This window comes from Hylaeus anthracinus, unplaced genomic scaffold (genome assembly GCF_026225885.1).
Source record: "Hylaeus anthracinus isolate JK02 unplaced genomic scaffold, UHH_iyHylAnth1.0_haploid 11997, whole genome shotgun sequence".
In the NCBI taxonomy this organism is placed as follows: domain Eukaryota; kingdom Metazoa; phylum Arthropoda; class Insecta; order Hymenoptera; family Colletidae; genus Hylaeus; species Hylaeus anthracinus.
The window spans coordinates 964,311-980,898 of NW_026534344.1; the positions used below are offsets into that span (position 1 = coordinate 964,311).

The window sequence follows — 16,588 nt, forward strand, 5'->3', positions numbered from 1 at the left end:
AACTTGGAAAGGCACAGTTTCAATGACGACGCTTCCAGCGACAAATTTCACGCTAGAGTAATCACAGCGCGAACACGATCTCGTTGACGCGTAAGCAACTGTTCGAGATGGTCGTAGTGGTTACAGTAGACGCAATGGTCGTGGCAATGGGCGCTCACACGATGGGCGTAGTGTTTTCTCGAGGAAACGGTACAGAAACGCGGTTACACACTCGGTTTCCGTTTCGAGCGGACACACGTCTAGCGGTGTACACACAGGGTGAGCACCAGTGGCGAGCCTCAGCGGCAAAACGAATGGTACACGGCCACGAAACTAAAATACAGCGAGCTAACATTAGACGGTAGGCATTCGCGATATTTTATTTTTACGATTATGTTCCCTAACGTGCGCCGCTAACGTCGACTACCCCGAAAGCGTTGTCGAGACGTAACGCGAGGCTGCGACGTGGTTACGACGAGAAACTTCCTGGAGGAAGAGTTATCGCTTTGGGTAAACTGTGTTTGCGGAGGTTCGCGAGGCAGGGAACGCTCCTTTTAATAGGAGGGCCTATGGAGGTCAAATTATCATGGGGTTTCACTTCTCGGTTAATTTTTCTCCTTGGTTGATAATGGTTTAGAGGTGAAATGCGTGCAAAATATTTCTTTAAAAATAAATTTAAACAAAACATTGTCCATTTGAAATGTATCCCCTACGAGGTCGAACAAAGAGAAAGTCGATACAAGAAGAAAGTGAGCGAATATCGAGTAAGTAAAAAGAAGAAACACGAAGGCAAAATACGTGCCCATATGAAATTTCCGAAGCGAATTTCTCGCGTGAGCGATAGACTACTTGAATGGCGAAGCTGAAGTGTACAGATGGTAGAAGAATGAAGAGATCTAGCATTGTCAGAGGTTGTGCAGAGATGAGAGAGTGGCAACGTTCCGCCATGAATTAGAGACTGTTGAATCGAAGGTTGCACAGCGAATAATAATCTCATCTACCTAGTGGTCTTCCTGACCACTTTCGTAAGCGCAACGCGTACGCCTCGCGATCCAGCGGCTCTCTAATCCCGGATTTAATGATAGATCCGTTCAATGGAACGTATTTCATTCGATATCGGAATATATCGATATGCTCCTCCGTTCTATAAAACGGAACGCTTCGATAGGCGGACTCGTTTCCGCCAACACTCTTTCTTTATTTCTCTGCTGCTGGGTATAGCGTTAATGCCCGTCACGGAACCGGCTTGGAGATTGACACTGACAATGAAAATTCATGAGAACTTTGGCGAAAAATCGCATGTTTTATCAGCGAATAGGCAACGGGATCGAAATCTCGGGCAAAGATTAATGAACCGCTGAAAGCGTCGGGAATGGGTCACCCTTTTTCAGCGAAACGTCGAGGATGGTATAAATCATCGATCGAGATTAAGCCCCGTCGAAACCGACACGGTGTTGGGGCTCGAATCGCGCATACACGTTAGCGATTGATTGGAGAAAAGTATTAACGATAAATTATTGCTCGGCGCGGGAGGTTTCGCGAGTGCTGCGATGCGTGTCATTCGGCCTACCCGATGATAATACGAGTCGCATCGGGTTCAACTACCATCCAGGGGGAAATTGATTCTCCCAGGAGCGTCTATACGATTCACCAGGTCCCTTGGCAGCGAATATTCGATTTTCGACTGGTATTCGACTCGCAATCGCTACATAGATTATCCACGGATTCGTAACGTAAACCGTTAAGCAAACGAGCACAGTTTACCTAGTTGTTTTCCATGCAACCTCCCATCTTTAGCTAAAGTCCAGTCGTTGCCAGTATTTAGTCGTCAAACATTTGTCGCCAGGCTATTCGAGACGTCTGTTTTCAAAAGAAGTCGAAATCGACATACATTCGTCAAGTTTGCAGTGTGAAACGCGGTCTGCTTTCTATCTCGGACAAACGTCCACTACGGACGCTGACCGAGCAACGAAGATGAAGCGATTAGGGACACTTCTGGCGTTGCACAATGTGCCCCCCAGACAGTTGTTGAAAATTGCGTGGCGAACGCGTTCAACCACGAAGAGAACCTTGAGTCCAACACGATTGCTGCGATAACTAACGTGATAACTACTCAAAAACTTTTCTGTCCATTTTTTCAGACTGTTTTCTACAACAGAACGCCTAGGTGGGTGAAAACGTCCCGTTTTCGTTGTCATATTTTCACTCAGCTTTTGAACACCAAGGATTTATTCGCTCGCGGTTCAACGGACAGAAGAATCGTTCCTCGCGTTTCCGGTGGTCGTCCAGAGAACGAGGCAGCCACTTCCAAACAGACTAATGCATGATTTATCGTTGATTTGTATCGCGTACGATTTCATTGGGGTTTATGCAAATCGAGTGGATTTATCGCCGATCCGCGACGACCGGAAAAGAGAACCGTCTCTTGTCGCTGGTCGAGACGCTGCGTTGCTCCTCGGAACGACTAATGAACGCCGGTTGGAGCAGATTAATACCTCGTACAGTTAAGTCGCTGCTCGAGCAAATTTCTCGAAAGCTGAGAAAACGGAGACACGCGTGGAATGCATTTGAGATTGCTCACCGAGGATTTCACCGACGTGGCTCCTTAAGAGATATGTTAATCATACGAGGGAATATCGAAGGATATATTAGGTTGTCTCAAAAGTTTCCTTCGTTTTATTATTAAGCAATGGACACACGATGTATTATGTTTTACGTTACGTTATTGAATTGTAAGATAAGGTTGGGTATTTATATGAACACTGCCACACAAAACAACAGCGTGTTGTTAAGAAACACCTTCGAGGTGTATAAAAAACATGGAGGCTAGAGTTGAACGGTATATGTGCAATGAGGTCTGAGGAGACTTCGAAGATTTCTCTAGGCACACTTTTTCTGTGGGTGCAACGATGCAGCTGGTAAAGTGCGATTGCACGTAATTTTTTCGCTGCTGAATTAATGGGCATCGACATCGAATTGCAAACAGGACGCCAACCAACCTCGCCTAAAAGAGATCGATCTGGCTCGCGTAGGTTATCGAGGAAGCTATCGGAAATGGAAGACCATCGATTCCAAGAAAGTGATTTAGGTAATTACATAGAACTCTTTTTAAATTTTGAGGGACTCGAGGTATGGAAGAATCCTATCGACAGCGAGAATATCGACCTAAGGCGATGATATCCTTGACAATGACTTCACGGATGACTTCGAGACCACCAGGAGAAGTCATTTGAAAGGGGCCTCTCGTAATGGCTCATTGAAGCGGACGAACAGGAAATCGAATCTATCTTTGTAGCCAGCAATAAAGACCGACATTGTGTCAATGTCGACGTAGGGCTCATTTTGCCTCTCCATTAACGTTCGATCGATCTCGACTACGATCTCTGTTCGAGGATGCGCGCAAAACAGACAGCTAAGACATAGCTAACGAATAAAGACACCTTAACACTGAATAATTATTAAAAATATCTTCCCATGTAAACTTACAACATTTTCTTTCTAGAGTTTAACCACAAGGAGAATTAACTCCGCGAAGATTGTCTAACTAGCGTGGCGTGACGAAACCAAAAAGAAGCATCGAACGGACGCGATTCCGGAACACCTGGCCGCGTAGATGCGAGCTTAATTAAATACCGAGCGAGTGGTTAGCCAGGAGTAACATCGCGCACTTTCCTGGGAAATACTGTTACAATGTGTCTAATGGACGACGTGGCGAGGATTCACCGTGACGAAATGATGAAGCGCCGTCATTTTGTTCAGCCGCCACGGTGCAAAACGTTAACTTAACATCACGCGTTGTTGCAACGTGGAGGTCCTATCGTGGGATAGTCCAGATATACTTCCACTGGTATATTCGCGGTAGAGAAAATAATGATGCACCGCCAGGGAGTCATTGAGAGCGAAGCGTGTTGGAACAACGCGCTGTAAAGCGCAAGACACCCCGGAGCGGGTAGATTTAATGCCACGTTAACAGCCGTTTTGTTAACGACTCGCCAGTCTTTACGCAACGCGACACGTTGCTAATAGTCGGTGACTCGATAACCGTCGACAGCGCGAATGCCCTGATCGCATCTAGTCCGCTGACTTGAGGATTTGCATACTCGCGGGGCTTCCTTCTGAACTCCCAGCGATAAGACAACCGAGTTCGACTTCTTTCTAGCTTTGTACCGTGTATAAGCAACGATCTTCGCGAAATGATCGCGAATCTGCGCCAAGTCGACGAGTGCCAGATGATACAATGTTTAGAGTATTAGAATGAAATAAGACTTTGAAAATTACCTAACTTCTCCGCTTAACCAATCGGAATCAAACTCAACCTAATTTTTGTAGCAACAATGCTGCGCGCACTCACTTATCGCTAAGTATGCGTTTATTAGCACACTGGAATGGTCACCCATGTGCTCACCAAATCCCACGCAGCCATCAAGCACCTCGATCTTCCCTCTCCTAACTAAAGCGTTTATAGTTCGACCTTACCCAAGACTCTCGCCAGCAATGAATTGCGCGCAATATTTACGTTTCCCCCGATTATTTACGTCCGCACCGAGCGTTTATGATTCGACCCAACCCAGGTCAGAATCCGATCGTTCACAATTACACAGTGTCACGGACGCGATAAACTACCTGTCAGTGTCCTTTAGAGGTGGGGCGATAAGAACGAGGGATAAACAGAGTAGAGAGCGAACGGAGCACAATTTCAGTTTACGATCGAGGGGAAAGTTTCGAGGAAAACATGTGGTCATGGACCTCGTTGTGGATTTATCTAACGTTTTACGTGAAAACTCCAATGGCGAGTGACGGTAAGATTTTTGTCGGATCTCGAAGCTTCACAGACTTTCCTTTTCGATAATATAATCAAACACACATTAAACTTCTTATTCCCTTTAGAACACGTAAACGTAAAAAATAATAATCCACAGTTCTTTCAGAAATTTTACGTTAGTCAAAAACCCTGTCTGGACTTTCCAGTTTCCTTCTTGTTAGCCCTTGTCGTCGCGCGAAAAAGGTTAACAAGGTTTTCACAGTCTAGGCGTCGCGACGCCCGTGTATATTCGCGTAAATTATGCATCGAGGATTCAGAAGTCGCTCGATCGAGCGTTCGCCCGCATCGTGCATGCATTTATTTATTTATTTTGCAACTCGCACGCGCTGGATCGCGACCTCTTTCAGGATGGATACGGATCGCCAGGGTAACGAGGAAAAGTGGGAATACGTAAGAGGCGAAACGTTAACGGAAACGAGCATCGGAGCGACCGGATGTCCCGCGACCTGTGTGTTCGTTCTCGAAATCGTGCAACCGTTAACCGGGCATTTCGAGCGAGGAGGAAGAGGAATATGGGACATAGAATTTCGGTGCGTCGTGTGCGAATGTTAAGTTTAATTGTGAGGCATTTCTTCGACGAGTTGTCAACTACTTCGTAATAATAGAACTGGTCTATGTACATCGGCCTTATAACATAAAGAATACATGAAAACACTTTCAAGTTTTTGGTCGACGCTTTCCAATAATGATTTCACCTGGCAAGGAGCAAACGAGTAATGATAATTATTCCTCGCGTGTATCGATCGCGGTTTAATATTCGTAGGAAGATATATGCCCAACCCTATACACGAAAGCCACGAATATCGATACGCATCGACGATCGACAATGGAAATTCATTAGGATTCGTGCGATGCATCGGCTCGTGCTCGATAACGATGCACGCGTGTATATTTGAAAAACGGTACTCGCGGTTGCAGGAAGTAATAGAACGCACTAATATGGCGTTCCCCTTTTTTACCCTCCGAGATATTGACAATATAATCGATGGTACACAAACGTGATTACTATACGTACTGTCGTCAAGTATGAAACTAAAATATCAACGGTGTGTGATAAATAGCAGGGGAACGAGAAGCTCCAAGTTACAACGGTGAAGTGCTTTTTGCGCGATAGCATTTACAATTTGCGAGAGGCATGAATTATCGAGGAAAAAATCCTGTTGGGATTGTACCGTAAGACGGTATTCGCGTAAAATGGAGAAAATGATTACTCGATATATAACTGGAAGCAGCTGGCGGATACGTAGCAGAGATGGGTATAATTTCCAGTTGGATAACGAATTTCGAGTCGCCTTTCGACCCGTTATTCGATCAATAAAAATTGCGATCGTGTTATGTTTCAGGCAATAAAGTCTTCTTTTAATTGTTCTGTACTATCTTGTGTTATAATTAACCCGGAAGCAACGCGTACTCCTGTTCCCATAAGCTACAGGAATGTATAAGTATAGCGATTAAAGCAAATTAGGCTCATTGTAGACGTAAATATAAGTAACCTACATTTTAATTGGCAAAAAGTTATGTAGGAGTCTAAACGAAAAATAAGGCACGGGGAGTTTCGTGTTCTTATTTGACTCCTTATTGTTGGGTATGGGAGGCGCGGACACTACAGTTACATAATACTAATATCTAACTCTTTGAGTTAAAGAAGACTGCACGTTATATCATCCCTCATCGATGCACAACTTTTTCATTTTATTATTTTACTTGTACACTTTTAAAATAGTAAAAAGAATTACAAATATGAATGATTAAAGCGCCTTCTTAATAAACTCGCAATCATTACACTGTCATTAGATATCTTATAAAAGTTATCAGTATTTAACAGAGTAAACGTAGCAATTAAATCGCTAATCAGAGTTTTTATTCTAATCATTCGAATAAGCCTGCTCGAGGTAGAGACGGAATTTCTACCTCGATTTTCCGCGTTCATCGATAATTAACGATTCGACGGCTCGAGCGCCGATGATCCGGCCGATTTCGAAATTGTAATTATAAAACCAAGAGAAAGCGGAAAACGTGATGCACGATTTACCGCGAAATCGTAAATATCTACCTGAACACGTTTACTGGAGTTGAAGTTTACTGGAAAACGGTTCGCGGGGGAGATTCGTCCGCGATTTACGGACTGCGGAAAACCAGCGGGATTCGATGTCAGCGAAAGTACCACGCGACGAAAAAAAATGACGACACGTGACAAATCGCTGGTGGAGAAGTTCGATAGAACGCTCGCGTTCGATAGATGCTTTCAGAAATTGATCCTAGAAGTATACCAAATTGAAGCATTGTAATTTGGCCAGGAATCAAGGTCAATTTAGTCATATAGATCGGTTCAGTGGAATAAACAGAATTCCACTGAAAGTAAAGCAATAAAAAATGGGAGGCTCGCGAAGAAGTGAAGCTGCGTCGTAAAACGCGACGCGCGATTTATTACGCATTGTAATCGCGAGGCTGTGCGTTATCAATCAGGGTCGATCGAGCAACAAAAGCCTCGTCGAACGATTCATCCTAGACGATGTTGTTCCATCGAGTTTCTTCTCGACGTGAACGGAGCGATCGCGATGTTTCTGCGCGGTGCAGGAAGAAATGCTTCGATGGCAGCCTTGAAGCTGTCCAGGGGAGACAATGAAACGACCGATGCAGTAACATCCGGTTATGTTTCGTGACGCGTTATTGTTCCCTCTTCTCGGTTAGAGGGACGATGATGATGATTTCGTTGGACACCGCGCCCAGGTCATTCTTGCGCGTCGTGGGGCGGTGACGGCGATCATAAACAGATGGAAACGGGGAACCATCCACCGAGAAGTACGTCGATGAAATAATGCAAAATTTAATGATACAGAGAAATCGTTCTTGGAGGATTTTGGTTACGTGAGAAAACATGTATGTATCTAGGCACAAAAGGGTAACGTTTCCAACCGTTATGTGCTATCGACAAACAGAGAAACCCATCGTGTGTCGCGAACAGCGAACTGAAAAGCAATAGGGCAGGGGTGTACGAGGGACCGTGAAACGTATCGTTCAACCCTGATTAAAAAAGAGGTCGCTAGGGACAGACATGTCGCAGACAGAGGGTGGCCGAGACTGCGGATGTCCAGGAAATTACGAAGATGGGGGTTTATCGATTCGAGCATTTGCCAATATTAACTCGGGTTGGGCTCCTTCACCGAGAAACGCGATTAAGTCTGAATCAACGCATGTTCTGTATGCTCGCGATAGTGTTCTAGGAAACACTTCGAGGTTGATTTTTATCGTTTCGTAATTCTCGAGATAGACGAGTTGATTCAAGAACCAATCAAGTGACTTATCTCGCTAACTATAGTTAGAAAAGGTAGAAAATTGAAGAACCTGAAGATTCCTTAATACTCTATAGAAGTTTTTGTTACAATAATTGACCCCAAAAATGGTAGTAAAACGAGTGTCAACGGTTCGGTGATTTTACAAAGAAATTTAACAAATAAATACGCAATACACTTCACCTAAGCTAATACTTGAAACCAAATCCATTACATTTTCCCTATAATCCTCGATTTACCCTACAGCTGCATTCACGTAGCAGTAGTTTCGATGATAAGAGAGCTCAGAAGCAGGTCCAAGTGAATCGAGCATCGAGTGCCATTACGTTCCGATAAACGGAGTCCTACTCTGCCTGGTATCGTCTACCAGGAAGCGTTCGTTGCCCCATAACTCGACGCGAGAAAGTATGCAGGCGTACATTCGAGGGGAAGAAAGGAACGACGATCGACGAAACGCCAGGTCGAAGCCATTCGGAGACGAAAGTGCTTTTTAATCGCTTCGACGGGTAGTCCCCCGTAGATAAAAGCTCTTGGAGCGATCTTCCTGGAACACTGTGGGCAACCTAATTCACGCGTACGAGTAGGAAAGTGTACCGTTAAGCAATCGATCGGGCAAAATTGCACGGAACACAGATGGAAGACAAGAAAGACGCTATCTAAGCGAAGAGGGGGGAGCACTCTGCGGTCAGGTGGAATTCAACGGGCGCAATTAGTATCGGCGAGAAAGGTGCGCGTAAGAAATGCGGAGCCCAAGCATGACTGCTGTCCGCTAACCCGAATGAATCTCGTTTAAAGCCGTAAATTCTCACCGTCTGTCGGCGAGAAAATATTTTGAATAATCGTTCACGCCTAACGCGGGCTATCTCTAAGGCGAGGACACCTGACTGGGGATCATGGTTGGGTAGTCTTGTTCAAAGGAAATCGCGTAGGTACAGTTGTAGTGGGGATGGAATTATTATTGGATTATTCGATTGAAAAAGTGTGGAACATATTAGGTGTAGAAATTAATTCTTCTACTTCAACTAGATTCGTAAATGTATGTATATAAAGGAGGATAATTAATTTCTCCACCCTGATATCTTCGCTTGGAAATTAATAAACCTAGATATTCGAGCTTGATAAATGCAACAATATAAGGAAAATAATCGTGTCTCAAGCAGAGAAAGGAAAAGATTGACAAACGCGTACGTGCCTATAATCCACACAGCTTTCTCTGAGGGTTGCGTAGGAGCCATTCGCACGGGTTGTCGTGAAGGAAAACTGCGAGTAATAATGCCCTCCATTGTGCTTAGAAAGTGATCCGAGTCACGGTGAAAAGGTGAAAATGGATATGAGGTCTCGCTCGGCTTGGCGCAAGAAAACGGCCACGAAATTCGAGCTCCCACAGAACTTTCGGTTGTCACGATTGATTGGCATGAAACTCTGCACTATGTCATCGGTGCTTGATTTATTTAAGTGCGTGATTTGTTTATTTAACCCCGTAAAAGGGTTAACACCGTTAAAAGAATCCAAAGAAATGGCTCTCCCACCCAAATGGTCGTTGCTGAATTAACAAGGTAACTCTGGTGTAACGACACCCCTTTTCCTCGAATGCTTCACGGAAGAAAAGATAGAAGGCTTTAGAATCTCGCGCGATGAGAACAACCGTGCAAAAATTCCTGAATCGAGAATACAAAAAAATAAGCGTCCATTTATTACGTATTGCACCGAGTCCTTCCTCTCGGTGAGATCGGTTTATACAGCAAGAAATCACGCGGCCGTCACGGTGGCTCTCGCTTCATTACGAGGAGCCTTCAATTAGCGGCGGGGTAGAATTTATCGAATCTAAACGAACCAGCAAATTAGATGGAACGGAGCAAGAAATCCTGTCAAGCGGCCGAACACGTTTCCACGATGCCTCTCGCGCGTCTATTAGCCAATTACTTTTGTCGGAAGCCCGTGGTGGACGCTATCTGGTCGCGAGATTATTCAGAGAAACGATCGCGAACAGGTGAGCCGTTAATTTCGAATCGAGCCGATCGAGTTTGCCGTCGGTACCGCGGACGCTACCACAAATTAGAATTCTTCTCGCCGCGAGTGCAATGGACCGTCGCGGGTACACCACTGCGAGTGGATCGCGTGTTGCACGTCATTAGATGCAACTCCGCGATGCACCACCGTAAGAACATAACGCGGTTGATGCCAGTGAAACTCTACTCGTCCCCCACCGGTCGCCATTATCGTTTTACGCCAGGGTACACGGATTGAATCGCGGTCTCGCGCTTCTCCGCGAAGATTAATCGCGGAGAACTTGGATGACGAGCAGAAGAGGGAGGTCCGTTGGCTAGGTGTGAGGGTGAAACTTGCTTAGGACAATTCGGTAGAAAGGAAATTTATTGAAGAAATAGTCTCGATGGTGGGTTATGTAGGAGTCTGGTGAAAAATGAACATTCAGGATTCGATTTTTATTCATAATTTCGATACCTGAAATTACATGTACAATCGGGGGAACTAACTTCCAAGGAGATTCCAAGTAATAAACGTTACCAACCGGTGGCTAGACACAGGAAGGACTTCCAGCGTAGACGTTTCGGTCAGTGAACACCTTTATGTCGTTCACACCGGAGCTCGCCGATATTTAAGCTTATGCGCGCGGCATTACACGCTCAAGACTATTCCGTTTTTCGCGGTCAACTCCCCCGTAGCTCGACCATACCATAACTCCTTCGTTTCTAACGCCAGCAACCTCCCAATTTGGAACCAATGAATGTATTCAATTAAATAAAATAAACGAATCAACGATCGGATCTGCACGCCCAGAAACAAGTATGATTATATTAGCATAACACGAATATCGATGAGCGCCAGATCTTCATCTTGAACCGAGAACCCTAAGAACATAACAACCTGAAATTAATCGAACAGGTTGAGGTGATTATAAGCATTTACAAACAGATTCAGGTATGCTAATAACGGGTATGATATAGGGAATCGCGATGATCGTTATACATATATGTGTACAACATGCGACGATAAGATCCTGAATTATTATCTAATCGCTCAAGGACGCGTTGTGGGACTATTTTGAAATATGTGGGCTCTCGACACCCTATTCTTGATTTCCTTCAAGAATTTCATTTCTGTTTATTCGCTTAGTCTCGAACAATCACAAACGCAAGTGCGGCTATTTAGAGACCAGAGAACTGCTATTAATTATTTTTTTGATAAAGCTTTCGAATTTACGAATTCTCTTTGAAAGGGTGTCCAGAAATTTTTGTGAAAAATGTTGGGAAGATTGTTAGCGTTTGTTGGGGCTTCATCAGCGGTGCACGCTGGTGTTTTTGAATTCCTAGGAAGCACGCAAACGTGGCACGTGATAATGCGGTTTTGCGCTCGCCGCCACGTCGAGGAGAGGCGCATATCTCGACCGCAGCGGATCGTTTTAAAACGTTTCTCGGCGGCTGGCACACGCCTAAAACGCGCGAACAACGGTTCACCTCCTCGTTTTTTCGAAACGGTCTCGTTTTTAGGCGGGAAGAGGATCGTTCCGTCGAGCAGCCTTGCGTGGCGAGTACCGGGACACTAATCGCGAGCTTTCTTTCACGCGGAAAACGTGAAATTGTTATATGAATTAGAATCTCTAGAAAAGAATGAAAGATAAGCTAATCTTTATACGGTACTGTTTGAAGAGTATCGGGAAGTTCTTTAATCGACTTTCAGGTAAGCCTACTTTATTGCAAACGAAAACTTCAGCACAATTTTCTCCTTTATTACCTCCAATAGAGGCAGAATTGAACGCGTCAGTCACTTTATATGTAAGTAAGTATAATGTTTATGAAAGTACACGAAATATATGAGAGAAACCTGCGTTCAATTAGATGGATTAGGCCGTTGCTCGGAAATTAAGTGGATGATGTTAGTAGTGTAACTCTGAAAAGTAGTTCTCTCTGATTTCACAATTTATAATAAACACAGATGAATGTAGAGCAAAATGGAATCCAATATCGCCATGGAAAAGTTTCTAATTCAACTAAGAGCTCAAGGTCTGCTGTTACAAAAACGCTGCTATACATTATTGCAGACAAATGTACCTGTATGCAAAATAAAAATCTGCAACGGCACGCTTAAAAAAGAAATCAACGCTGAATTTGTTCGTTACGCTAAGTGACCTGGGAAAGGATTCCGTTCGCTAGCGTAATTGATTTTACGATGACAGGTATATAAAATAGGCTCTCGACGTTAATGTCTCGTAGGACGGTACGATTGCTAAACCATTATCTTACTAGTTACGATCGTTCTTTGGGGCACAAAGAAATTTCGCTCAACTATGTGTTAGCCGCGGTGCAACATTTCTGGAACGATATTTCATCGTGCTCTGATTAGAGAAGACGGCGTAGCGTCGTAATCAGAGTTTGCGCCAGGAACATGAAACTGGGGACTTATCTGTTGACACACATCGTGCTAAAGACGTAACTTTTTCATCGAACTAGCTTTTCGTTAACGAAAGCGATAATACACCAGAACAAATATTATTATCCAAACTTCCTCATTAATTTCGTAAACTATGACTCTCTTTCTATAGATAGGTTCGTCCTAATATTTTCTGTTACATCCTTCCAAGTGGTCACCGTAACTCGAGAACTATCAGGAAGCGCGACAGACCTCGAGCTCAATGCTGATTACGAGAAACAATTTCTATTTCGCGGTGCGCGTTGCGATCGGGAATGACACGTGGCCGTAGGGTATCGCGTGACACCCTCGCGGACCGTTTCAGTTATAATTATATCAGACGACAATGGCCTGACCGTAATGACAATAATGTGGCGTGCGCTTGTGTACCATTTCCCTTGGTAATACATTTCCAACCGTGGTCACCACGTCGCTAAAATAATGACTGCCAACGTGGACCGCGATAAAAAGGACACACGTAAAATTCTAGCTTTTGTCGAGTCGATAAGCGTCCGTCGACCTGGAAATAGCCACTACGATAACGTCCCGCGCACTTTGCTCCTGATGGGAACAAGATTCTTGTCCAGACACGAATCCGAGGTAAAAATCTTTCACTTTCTTCAGTGAAATCACAGAAAATATGAGAAATTCGTTATGTGTCAAATAAAAATTATATTTCACGTTGCCTCGAATCTAAGTTTCTCCTGCTCCTATATATTCCACCATCTATTATTCTCCATCTACAAATTTAATCTTGCCAAGGTTCCTCCATTTTTTTTTTTTCATGAAATTTAACGTTTCTTTCGACGCCCCACGTCGCAACAGAAAGCGTCCTCGGGGTAGATAAAATTCGACAGAAATTATCGAAGCGTGCGACCAAAGGATCGCCATTAATTTCGCTTCGCCGTTGAATAGCAACGATAGGAACATCTGGATGCACGATTTGCAATTATCATTCCGTCGAGGGAATTAAATAACCGGGCAATCCGTCGCCGATTATCAGATCCCAATTAAAAGCGTTGGGGGAAAAAAGAAGCACACGAGAGAGGTCTGCACGTGGAAAACTAGGGTGTTGCTCGGCTATTCCTATAACCGATTATGCATCGCTCGGTAATTGCTCCCGTGGCATCCCGCCCGCCTGTTTACCGCCTACCATTAATAGTTTATTGAGATTCCGATAATATCTACGTAAGTGATCCTGCGAGCTTAGTCGAAGAAAGTGGCTAGGAATGGAAGAAAAGAGCTTGGTGAAAAATTGATAGAAAGTGCCATTTCTACGCGAACGAAACGACGCTTAAGTAGACCGTACGTCGGATAGTAAGGTGGGCCATTTTTAACCTTCTTGTTTTGTAAGCTACTAGGGTCAATTAGACCTTCCGACGATCGAGTTCACTACAGGGTAGCTAACAATATTACTCTAAATATTTACATTGAAAGGAATAGCGAGTATATTGTAGTGTCCGCGCCTCCCATACCCAACAATAAGGAATCAAATAAGAACACGAAACGTAGGGTACGGGATTGGTGGCGTAGGTAAAGCGGTCGACTGTGGATCCGAGGATCGTGGGTACGAATCCCCGTGCCTTATTTTTCGTTTAGACTCCTACAATATCAACTTCTCGGAAATTAATGGAATAGTAAAAATAGTAAAAAGGGAGTGGTGGGGACAATGGACTGGTGACCTTGAGCAGCCAAGCACAGTCGCAGTCGAATCGCAAGAAGATGGGCGCGCGGTTCTGTTTCGTTCCACTCGATTAAACGCGAAGAAGATGGTTTCGACTGGCGATGAAACGCAGCCAGGTAGCTCGGCGCAGATATCCACCGCCAATTAGAACGTTTCCCGTCGTTACGGGGCAGGTAACCGAGACCGATTTTCATGCGACTTCCGCAGGTCGAATCGACGAATTCGTTGCTCTAATGAAGACGCTACACCTGGAAAAATCCGCTCCTTCGTAACGCATAATTTACTACGCGATTCGCCTGACAGATGCCTCGACGGATATACACGGTGAACCACTCGATATCGCATTACATTGCTAACCACCTAAATTAACCGGTTTCTTTGACAAGAATCTCCTCTACAATGTTTCCACGCCAGGAAATCGACCACCATCGTACTTGTACCCATAATAATCTATACATCTGTAAAAAAAAAAACATGTGAATGACAATGCTCTCAAGGAAATCTGGAAACGCGTGGAAGAAGAGGCAGCTTGCAGCGGTGAAATTAGGTGACGCAACAAAGACTGTTGTGGTCCCCGTGGGTTACGCCGACATTATACCGAATCAGCGACCGTGACAAATTGCGGGACGAGGATAGTTATTAAACGAGGGGTTTGCGATTAGCCGACGCCCGTAAATCGTGAGAAATGTAGAATATGAGAACGCCACGGGCTTTGGGTCTGGTAAATCACGGATATCTTCGCGGTTAGGTGTCTCGAATTCTGCGGTGGTAGGTTCACTCGCATGTGACGAGAAGAAAGAGGGGAAAAGAAAGAAACCTCCACTATGCGTCGATGTATTTTATGGTATTGATTATTAATCGCTTCCTGCCCCGGAGTTTGGGCCTCTCCTGACCCAGACCTGATTTTAATTCTCGAACGAGATCGCTTTCCGAGAGATTCGTGTAAAGTATCTCGTTGGTATGTTATCGTTGAATTTATCATTCAATTTAGACGAGTTTAAATATTGCTATCTGAAGGAGACAGTATACCTAAAATTTTACATAAAAATTGTAGGATTAATCCGTGAGATCATCAATCTACCCCTATGAACCATTATACCAGGTCCAACATACACCCTTCAACCTCGAGGCAGAATGAATATAAAAAATAAAAAATATCTATTAACCATGACTCTACAATTAGAGTTCGCAAAATCTAGAAAGTAGACTCAGTTGCGCGCACGAAGAGAAAGTTGTCGTCAGTTTTTAACCAATTAGCTAGTCAAACGATTGTCACTCGGTGAGGCTAGTGAAAATCGTTATGCTCGAATCGCGTGACTCCCTAACGACAGGTTGCAATTCGAAAGAACGTTTAATAATCGGGAGAGCGGCTCGATCCAAATCCCTAGATTTTCCTGAAGAGAGTTTATCGGGGCCATCGACTCGCGAACCATTCACCCAGCGTGCTCTCTCTATTAGCAAACAATGCAATATGATGAAATCTTAATAAAGCCCGGAAGGGACGAGCACAGACAACTTGATGCTCTTAATTGGAGCTCCGTGATGCATCGCGACCCTAGCCAGCGAATGCGTTTAGTTTACATCCGCGTAGAGGTGTTCCACGTGCAATCTCGTGAACCACTGAACTATTATTTATGAATCGTGCGTACACACCCTTCATAGTTAACGTACGTTTAAATAAAACAGATGTAGGGGACTGCCAAGGATTTTTAAACGTGGTGACAGGCTTTAGTGGATGCGATGAATATTCGAGTCGTCGAAATATTTTCAGAGATGTTTACAGTTACCATACTAGGTAAAAAGTACGCGTACAGGAACGGTGACCCGCGCGATCAGAAAGAGACCCGATGCGTTTACGGCCGCGAGTGATTAATGCCCGAGACTGTCCGCAACCATACGTGTACAACAGGACGACTTTTATTTCGTGTCGGGTGCAAGCGCAAATGTAACTGTTCCGTGTCGGTTGATTTCTCACTTTTTCCTATTTCTCGCGATCTCGCGGCACGGATCGCCAGGATAAATAAATCGTCGAACGAGGCCCTGGCGATCGAATCGCTACGTTATTAATCCTTCCTGTGATAACATTTGTACGCACGGACAAGTCTATACGTTACGTAAAACAGATTTTAATTGCAGGGATCGATAAGGCGACGCGGGTCGCCTTATCAAGGAGGAAAGTGGAGCGAATCGATTGGGATTGAAGGTGAACTCTTTCGAAACGAGGAAAGAGAATACTGTGGACGTTTCCTTGGAGAAGTTTTATGCTTGTTGGGGAGATTATATGTAGACTGTGAAGTTTTCTGCATTCGTGGATGAAGAAAACATGTAAACATTGATGAAAATGTCCATAGATGTAAAAGTTTTTACAAATTTCTACCCATC

At 44.3% G+C, this 16,588-nt stretch overlaps 2 protein-coding genes across 3 annotated transcripts in view; one reads left to right on the forward strand and one right to left on the reverse strand.

The window, feature by feature from the left end:
- LOC128889812 (microtubule-associated protein Jupiter) overlaps nucleotides 1-16,588 on the reverse strand; it is a 53,766-nt gene that overhangs the window by 24,474 nt on the left and 12,704 nt on the right. The window lies entirely within an intron of this gene.
- Nucleotides 7,771-16,588, forward strand: part of LOC128889803 (venom serine protease Bi-VSP-like) — a 122,948-nt gene continuing 114,130 nt past the window's right edge. The window contains exon 1 of the mRNA XM_054147795.1: nucleotides 7,771-7,781. The gene's annotated coding sequence lies outside the window, so the exon portion shown is untranslated. The remainder of the gene's footprint in view (nucleotides 7,782-16,588) is intronic.